Consider the following 10061-nt stretch of genomic DNA (forward strand, 5'->3'; position numbering starts at 1 on the left):
AGCGAGATGTGGGTCAATGGCATGGCCTCCCATTTTCATTGCTGGCCAGGGTAGAATTGTTTAAAATGATATACTTGCTCAAATTCCTTTATGTCCTTCAGAACACACCCTATGCTGTACCGGACAGGTTTTTTTGACAGATAGATGAGGTCAATAGAACGTTACTCTTGGAGCGGATAGCTTTGATGAGACTGTCAAATTTAGACTATGGAGGGGGGCATTGCCCTGCCTAATCTCAAGTTGTATTATTGGACGGTTCATTTAGTGGTCGCAAACAATCAGGTTTTCTCGGGCCAAAGAGAGCCGTCCCTATTGGCAGATAGGATGTTGGACCTTGTGGGTTGCCTATGTCACGTGTCAGGGGGGCGGAGGACAAGAGTCCTCACGCCACCAATGGCCATAGTGGTCAACATTTGGCAGGAGGGTCGATCAGATCATGGGCTGGAGGGGTAAAATCACACTGGCGACAACGCTGTGGGAGTCAGAGTCCCTAAAAGAACTCAGGAATATTGAGGACTACAAAAGCTGGGACATGCTGGGCATCTCTGCGGTGGGTGAGGTCTGGAAGGAGTGGAGGATGATATCCTTTTCAGAGCTGCAGGCTTAATTTGAAATGTCGGACAGCCAATACCTACGGTACATTCTTAAGAAACACGGAGCCCAATTGGAAGACCTGCAACAGGATCACCCTTGGACTTTAGAGTGCTTACCTGCCTGTGCATTCCATATTGTTAGTATACACCACACTTTTAGCCCACAGCCTGCCTCCACTGGCCTTCCTTAGGGATGGATTGGAGTGGGACCTGAGCAGACCGCAGGATGACGTGTGGGGTGGTGCCTGTCACTACTCGCTTGAGGTGCAGAGACGGGCGGGTTTTTGCCTGGCGATGCTAAATTTACTGCACAGGCTGTACTACACAAGGGAAACATTATACAAAATGGGACAAAGTGAGTCGTACCTCTGCTTAAGGGGGTGCGGTCAGAGAGGTACCGTCTTACACACCAATTGGTTGGGCCTGCTGGTGCGAATGTGCTGGGAGAAAGTTGGGACACGCTTATCTGAGGTAACAGGGGTGCAGATACAACTCACTCCCCAACTGATTACTTTAGGCATTTGGGAGGGAACAAACCCTGGCAAAATATACACTTCTCTTTTTGCAATGTAACCCTAGCGGTTGCAAGGCAAGACATAGACTAACGATGGTGGAGCCACCCTCTTGCCCATGGTGTGAGAGTGGGAATTGAAATTTGGCTAGTCTATGAGGGCAGAGGAGCAGATGTATAAAGTCAGGGCTTGTCCATGCAAGTTCGAGAAAGTATGGCATGCATAGAGGACAGAGGAGGCCTGTTGTTTATGGCTACCACCCCCTTCCCCAGAAGAGGCATTTAGAAGGGTTAACTGACTGGTGTGGTTCATTTTTACATAAAGACTTAGGGAGCTAAGCAGGGATAAGTACAGTGTTTCTTTTGTGAAATACAAGGCAATGAATAAGGAGCCGACACACAACGTGTCCTCATGCCTCAGATGCCTAACGTAGACTGAGCAACAGATGCGGGATAGCAGCGGGGGCCATAAAACAGTAACTTAAAAGGAAACAGAGCAACCGGAATGCATTTACTTTTGTCACGTGAGCTCACTCCATAAAGCAGGAACTTGCTCACTTATAACAAGTTCTTAAAGGTATGATACACTCCATGAAGAACTGCAATGTCTTATGGTACAACAACCATATAGACACAAGTGGAAAGGGGTCCACCGGTGAGGGGGGCATTGCGTCCCAGAACAGACAATGTAGGATGAATCATGCACTTAAGACATATATGAACACCTGACTTAAGATCACCCATTAAAATCAAGGCTTGGGAGAATAGATACGCATGCCTGATTTAGCTGTACAATGCATGAAGCCAAATATCTGGAAGATGTTTGAAGGGGGGCTCGCCGGGGAGAGGTATTCAATGGTGCATATCTGACGGGCTTTGCTGACCTCCTGCTTTTAACCTAATGGTGTAATATGTGATGTTTGTTGAAAATGCCAATAGATTCCATAAACAAATAGACAGTGATAATAGGAAAAATGTGTATGGCCCAGTCAGCCTTATTTATTAAAGGAAAAAATGATACAACTTTCAATTAGTTCAAGCACATAGAAAAAAATAACATGTTGTGTGCACTGTGGTTACATTGGGTTATACCATGTAACCCAAGAGCCGTGGAGCGCCTGCGTTATCTATGCCCCATACATGTTACATGGTGAGGCAAAGTAAGAAGTCTAGGCAATCTTGGATTCAGTATTTGCACACTAGAGTGTGCCGCCTGTGCACACGACTAGTATGAACATAAACGATGCAAGAAGCGGACGTTGCCGTCAAGGATAAGCTTTAGTTCCTACAGCAACCCGGAGTAGCGCTTTTCCAGCTAGCCAGTCAAACTCCCAAAGTCCATTCCGACTGCTTGCTAATTCCAACATTGAACCTATGATGTTTGGGGACAGTATACCAACGAAAAAATCAGACACTGAAATGTATTGAATTTTTGTGTACAATAATTATTGCCTGCAAAATGGGACATAATATGGGGATTTTTGTGACACCCACACCAAACTCATATTTTTTTCCAGGAATATTTCCCCCCGGATAAATATCAACAGGTTTGACCTGCCAAAATGTATAAGGGAGATGCAGATTTCATTTCACCCAGTATTTACCAGGTGCAATAAAATCGCAACAACTTATAATTCAGCTATATGTTGTAACAGGAGGTACCAGGCACATCGGAATTACACTGTCTACTCGTAATGAGAGCTTAAGTGTGGTGTCTGGCCCAAAGAGCAGGGCTTAGCGCTCAGCAAAATGTCAGCACCTATTTGGTGTATTATTGTATCTGTAGTTAGTCAGCAGATTGGGGTTGATGGTCAAGGTGCCTGGCCGAAAGTGGCAATGGCTTTTTGGCACTACAGTGGGAAGTGAGGCATACGCATAGACGGAACCATGCTTGTCGCAGTCATAGTCAGTAATTTCAGCATCCATGCAGAAGCATGGTGCAGGTATAGAGCGGAACCCCACTGGTAAAGGGAGGTGTGAGAGGCAGGGGTCCATGCCACACTGTGCACAGAGAGTCGAAAGGGAATAGAAGGAAAGGTGTGTTTTAGCAGTGGCCCATCCCAGAGGTTCTAGATATTTTCCCTTCCTTACCTGTCAGCCAGAATGAATGTCAACTCTTGGTCTATCTCATGGAGATAAGGAGAGGTTGGAGAGAGCTCCATACTTGGAAATCATGAACTTGGCAACTCCTCGCAGGAATAAGTACTCACAGCATCAAAGGCCAAAGCTGGTAATGTTGTCATCCAGCTGAAGATAAAGTTAGATACCTGGGTTGTTGGACTAATGCTTGAGCTATTGCACTTTGTGTAGTCTTCAGCTCCACAATTCAAACACCTATCTTTGGTTTGAGGTGCCTCTCAACCACTTCCACTATTTCCATTTGTGTGACCTTTCTGAAAGGATCCATAAGATTTTCCCCATGTGATGTAACTCCGGAAGTAGCGTAGCCATCTTTTGGTCTTCTGTAAGGTATTCTTGTCACTGCCATGACTCGACAGAGGTGAGGAGGTTCCAGGAAACGTACGACCAGACAACAAATAAAAACAACATGGATACACAAGTAAAGTTATAGGTAAGAGACCTGGAAGCTGTAGAAGACAAGACAGTGGTGACCCGGGCTGAGAAACAGGGGCTGGGACTTCCTTGACAATAAGGAAGAAAGACCAACAGAATAATGGAACAACTGCATCTAGGTCAATTTATTGCAGAAACAAGTTGCTTCAAAGCTATTTAGATGTACGGTTCTTGTACACTCAGTTCGCTCAACGTCTTTACTTCCCTTCACCTTTGTTTTCTTTTCCCTGCCTTTCATTCCTTTTTTCTTGTGCTTACCTGCGTTACCTACGAAGAAGGCTCCTCTGTCAGTTTTGGGCCTTCTATATCTGTACTTAAATGGATGTTGCTTTCATTGACAGCGTCTCCTCGAGCTCACGTGTTTGTTGAAGGTCCCCAGGTACTTCCTGGCTTTCTTATCAGGTCTACCTATTGGAGCATCATGTGAGCAATATGAGGATTTGGGTTGCTCAGTACTCTTGTATATGCATTGTCATATGGTGTGTGATTACTGTTGTATCCGGACTTGCTGACCCTGAGGTACCTGCGTTACCACAGCTACTCTGAGCTCCGGGATGCGGTATTCCAAGTGATCCAGCGGGCTATAGAAAATATATCATAAACAACGCTACCCAACTTCATAACCTATAAACAAAATTCTATACTAAATATGGACCCATTTATGAACCTGATATATTTTGGGCCTACTGAATCAGGTGGTCAGAATAAATCTATATACACATTATCTACTAACTATATACATATTTATACATTTGCAGAAAGAATATTGTCATTAGAATAAAACCCAACCATTTAAACGACCACCATAGGCGACGTGATCTAGCTAATAGTAACCTACACTTCTGAATAACCAAGACCAGCTTGTTTGTCAAAAGTAAGATTTTATTTACTAAATTATGGTATATAAGTTGAAAGTTTTATGAATGAAATTTATTAGCAATAATGCAAGCATGATTATAATGAAATATGAGAAAATTATTATTTAAGCAATTGAAACAATTTTAAAGAAAATATATAAAGTTTAGCATTTCTAAAACCTAATTCCCTAACTGAGCTAAATAGATAGAAATTAAAGTAAAGTTCTTTGAGGATTCTTACGTGCTCCAAGTAAAGTCCAGCAGCACATCACCCTCATCGGAAAGTCAGAAAGCAGCAGCCAGCCCAACCCTAAGGGCATGACTTTTTATACCTTTCTACGCTAACTAAACTAGCAAAGGAAAGTTTTCAGAAATCCTCGACGTCCCATTGGCTGAGAGTGACAAGTGACATGTCACCCAATTCTCAAAAAGTTCCACTAAATCATGTCTCATAAGGACCATTGTCTCTTCCACGTGAAGCCAGAAGCTTCCTGCGTTTGCAACTATGTATTAAGTCATCCTCGCAGCTTCCATAGACTTTCATTACACTTCCGCGGATGCCAAGTTAAGGACTGACAAAATGTTCATTTTCGACCTTGGCCATGTCCGACAGAATGATGTCAGCTCATCAGTTTTTGCTTTGTGAATGCAGCTTCAATAAACGTTTTAATTCAGAATGGGCGTCTCGTGACTTTCTGCAGAATTATATGTCAGCTCTTTTTCTGCGGTTCAAATGACTAGGCCCAAAAGCAGGCAACTTATGTTTTCTAGTATAAAACAAACACAAGAAAAGTATTAATGTAAGAAATAAAGTAGATTCTGTATCCACCCCATGGTTTACTAATTAATTAACCCACCCGATTAATCAAAATGTTACCTAGCCATTGCAAACATATAAAGCAGCGTTTATATTTACCAGTCTCCGTTTTTCCAAGAGACCCATATGCACCTAGAATAGTAGAAATGACATCACACAGACAAGGAAAAGCAAAACAAGCACATGCTTATTTTAAGTTTGCAGCAATTAGTAATGACAGAAACGAAAACAATAAATTATTTTATTATTTTGCACGAACAAAAAGATGCAACATTTATGCACGTTTATGAGCACACATGTTATTCCCCCCACGTGTAAAGTTTAATCTAAGTTGTATTAGCACGACATATCACAAATCATTAATATTTTTATTCATGTTATGGAAATGTGACTTCGCGAGTTTAAACAAAATTTTGTTTTCTATCTCGCTCCATCAACTCCCTCATCTGGTGATTAACAAATCACCACACCAGCACTCAAAATTTTGGTAAATTAAATTTATAAGAAATCGATTCAAATTCATTTGTATCAGTAAACCTAAAAGTCTGTTTCTGCATAATCTTTGCAATTAACATGACGCTCTCTATGTAACTCCTGTAACTCGATCTCTCTTTCTTCTTCTTTTCTGAGTTTATAGATTCTTTTCTTTTCTTTCAATTGTTTCTTTCTTTTATGTAGCAAACAACCTAATTTGGTCAAAATAAAAATGAATAATATTATAATCAAAGGTGCCAGAATCTTGCCAAGAATTGAACTTCCGATATTATGAAACCAGTTTTTAATTGCTTGAAACCTTTTTGAAAGTTTCCCTGTAAAATCTTCTTCTTCTAAAGGAATTATCTCTGAATGCATTTGTGTAATATTCTTAATATACATTTCGATTTTCTTACTTTCATCAGGTATATATGTACAGCAATGTTGGACATGTAAAATGCCACAGACTCCTCCCTCTTTTGCTAGGAGTATGTCTAAAGCAAGTCGGTCTTGAATTACCATAGATCTAATTGCAATAACTTCAACATTCACTAATTGAAATCCATCAGCAGTGTCAGTTGACAATCTATCAACTATAGTGGACAATTTTCTGATTCTCCCAGCATTTAGGGTTATACCAACAAAAGGTATTACAGCTTGAAAAATATCTCCCAGAATTTCAGTAAAAGTTTCTCTTTTAGCTCTATTTACATAATTATGAATTTTAAACAATCCTTCTGAATCTCTGTCAACATGAAACACTTTAGGAAAAACAATTCCCACATAACAAGTTCCATACCAATGGTCTGGAAGGTTGTAGTAGGCTTTGTCACCACAAACAAAATAAATCCCAGGAAAGATAGGATCTTTTCCACCTTTAAATCCCCAACCTCCCATAATCTGATAAGTATCTTCACAGTTACTTGCACCTACAAAATAATTATCAAAAAGTGTATTATCTCTTCTAATGCAAAGCTTTCCACTAACTGGTTTGTCTATGTGAATTGCAATATTTTCAAGCATTTTGCCATTTAATTTCTCATCCTCTTTTTGCCAGAAGGCTGACTTAGTCTGCTTGACTAATTCATTTCTCTTATAAATTGCTCTTCTCTCCTCAACCATATTCAAAAATTTCTTTCCTTCAGCACTTAATTTACATGTTAGATTATTCTTGTAAGCATACTCATATGTGAGTTCGTTAGTAACAAGGAAATATTCTCTCATTTGTTTTGCTTTCTTATGCTTATTTAAAGCATTATCAATCTTAACATTAGCAAAAATTTCATCATAATTTGAATAGTAATATTCTAAACGACCAGTTTGATAAAATAAACTAGTTAATACACTACATGTTACAGCATAAGTGAGAGGAAGCATATTATATGTTACTCCCTCAGAAACAGAAGCAGGTAATTTAACACAGACATAGCAGTCTTTTGCATCCATTACCTTTACATATTCACTCAATAGCTTTGTGAATGTATTACTTGAAAAATCACCTATTGATTTATCTTGATGAATGTTAGGCTGATGATCAATAACTTTTGCAGACGCACTATGTTTAGTTTGGCTAACCAGAGCTTTGTTTGTTATGTTAACTTTGTGTAATTCTCTATTCATTTCTAAAGGGATAATCACAGCTAGTACCAACCAGAGCAGAACTAAAATGAGCAGACACACCAGAGTCATCTTACAGCATCTTTTAAAAACAGAACATTTTGAAGTGTTCTCCTTAACATAAGGCATTTTTAGGTTAGTTTTAGCCTCAAAAATAAAAATAAAAATAAATTTTAAAATTTATATACACCCCCCTTTTAAAATATATTTTTCTTTTATAACCCTAAACAAGATTTCTTCGACCTTATGTCATACATAAGTTTTCTTCAACTAAACAGTTTTTCTTCGACCTTGTGTCAACTAACAAGATTTCTTCAGCCTTTTGCCAATTTAATAATTCTGTACTTCAATCATTGTCACTAATTTCTTGGATTTCGTTTTCTTCTTCACTACTATCATATATGTCAATAACAGGTGGAATTACTAAGTAAGTCCACTCAGGAGACTTGTATTTCTGGTTTGGTCTTATTATCCTCTTCCCTTTTCTTGATATCACTTCAATTTTTCTTCCAACTCCAACTTCTTTTCCAGGACTCTTTTGACTACTTATTTCTTCAACTTGTTCTATTGGCTTTTTGATCAATCTGACTCTCAATCTTCCACCAGGCCAGTAGTCTGCTTTTCTCACGTACTTCTTCTTTGGTTCAGAATTATTTGATTCTGACTTCCAAGTCCTTTTCTTTCTCTTTTCACTTTCACCTTCCACGTCACTTTCTTCAGTTTCGTAGTCTGAAATTTCAATTGACTCAGGAACTTCTCTATTCGGCAATTTCACTCCTTCAGGAACTTCACTTTGTCTTCCATCACTGGTACTCGGTAATTCGTTCTCTTCCTCTTCCTCAATTACCTCTAACTTCCCAGATTTCGGATTTTTGTTCCTTACTTCAGAGTTTGTTCTCTGCCTTTCGATACTCTCCTGGTCTGAAACTTCTTTTGGTTCAGCTTCTTTGTCTTCAATAGAGACAACCGAATCCTCAGTTATCTTTCCTTTTAACAGATTCTCTTCACCTTCAGAATCTATTTCAATGATTTCTAAGTCTTTTCTTGTCAGATTTCCATTCACTGGCACAGTTTCCAGATGTCGACTTTCTTGTCGATCTTCAGAATCTGGAATTACTTCACCTTCTGTTCTGTCTTCTGCTTCAGAATCAGAATCATCTGTGGTATCGCTTTCAACATCAGAACTCTCAGGAGTTGGTACTGGAATAGTATGACTAGGATGAATCCAGCGTTTCAATCCTCTGCACTTTACAGCATTAGTAGTGATCAAGATTATCTGCCTAGGTTTCTGCCATCTAGGAGTTAGACAATTCCTTCTCCGATGTACTTTCGTTCTGACCCAATCGCCAGGTCTCAGATCATGAGTCAAAACTTTTTCATTTGATTGAGCTTCAGTTCCCACCTGATTAGACACAGAAGTTACCATATCAGATAACCTTTTACAGTAATCTAAAATTGCACTGTCATTTATGCTCAACAGTTTACCTACAGGTACAAAAGCTTGCCTCATAACTCTTCCCATTAAAATTTCATGAGGACTCAAACCTGTCTTTTTATCTGGTGTACTTCTTAATGACATCAAAACAAGTGGAAGAGCATCTGTCCACTTAATACCTGTCTCAAGACACATTTTTCCAATTCTGTTTTTGATTGTTCCATTTATTTGTTCAACTACACCTGATGCCTCTGGTCTGTATGCACAGTGTATTTTCTGCTCAATGGTCAAAGCTTCGCAAATTAATTTCATCAGTTTGTTATCAAAATGGCTTCCTCCATCACTCTCAATAGTGACTGGAAAACCGTACCTTGGGATGATTTCTCTGAGCATTAGTTTTGCTACTGTAATTGAATCACAATGTCGTGTAGGGAAAGCCTCTACCCATCTTGAGAATAAGCATACAATTACAAGTACATATTTCAAACAGTTGTGTAAAGGCATTTCAATGAAATCTATTTGTAACCTGGTAAAGGGACCACCCTCTCGACCAATTATTCCTGTCCCCACCACTGATTTTCTGTTTGGATTCATTTGTTGGCATGACAAACACCTTTGACAAAAAGATTCAGCAATGGTTCTAAATTTGGTATTGAACCATGTTTCTCTAAAAAGTCTGACCATAGAATCTCTTCCTAGATGTGCAGGACCATGATATAATCTGGCCATGTCAGCAATCAGACAATTTGGTAAGACTACTCTGCCATCTTTGTAAACCCACACTCCATCTTCTTCACGTGGTCTACAATCTGATCTTAACCATAGGTCTTTTTCTTCATCATCTGCTTCGTTTTGTAAATCTCTAATCTCATGCCATGTTTCTACAACAGTTGTTAGCATTAATGAATTTGAATCAGTTTCTTTACTCCTCTCCCGATTGTATGAATAATTTTTCCTTGCGCAGTACTTTGCTGTTTCGTCTGCGAAGGCATTTCCCTTGGAAATATAATCAGTTCCTCTAGTGTGCGCTGCACACTTGACAATGGCAATTTCTTTTGGCAATTGTATTGCTTCAATTAATCTTCTAATGAAAACTGCATTTTTAATTGGTGATCCTGTTGATGTCATGTATCCTCTCTGTGACCAGAGTTGTCCATAATCATGTACAACTCCGTACCCATAC

This window comes from Lissotriton helveticus, chromosome 1_1, assembly GCF_964261635.1.
Source record: "Lissotriton helveticus chromosome 1_1, aLisHel1.1, whole genome shotgun sequence".
Classification (NCBI taxonomy): Eukaryota; Metazoa; Chordata; class Amphibia; order Caudata; family Salamandridae; genus Lissotriton; species Lissotriton helveticus.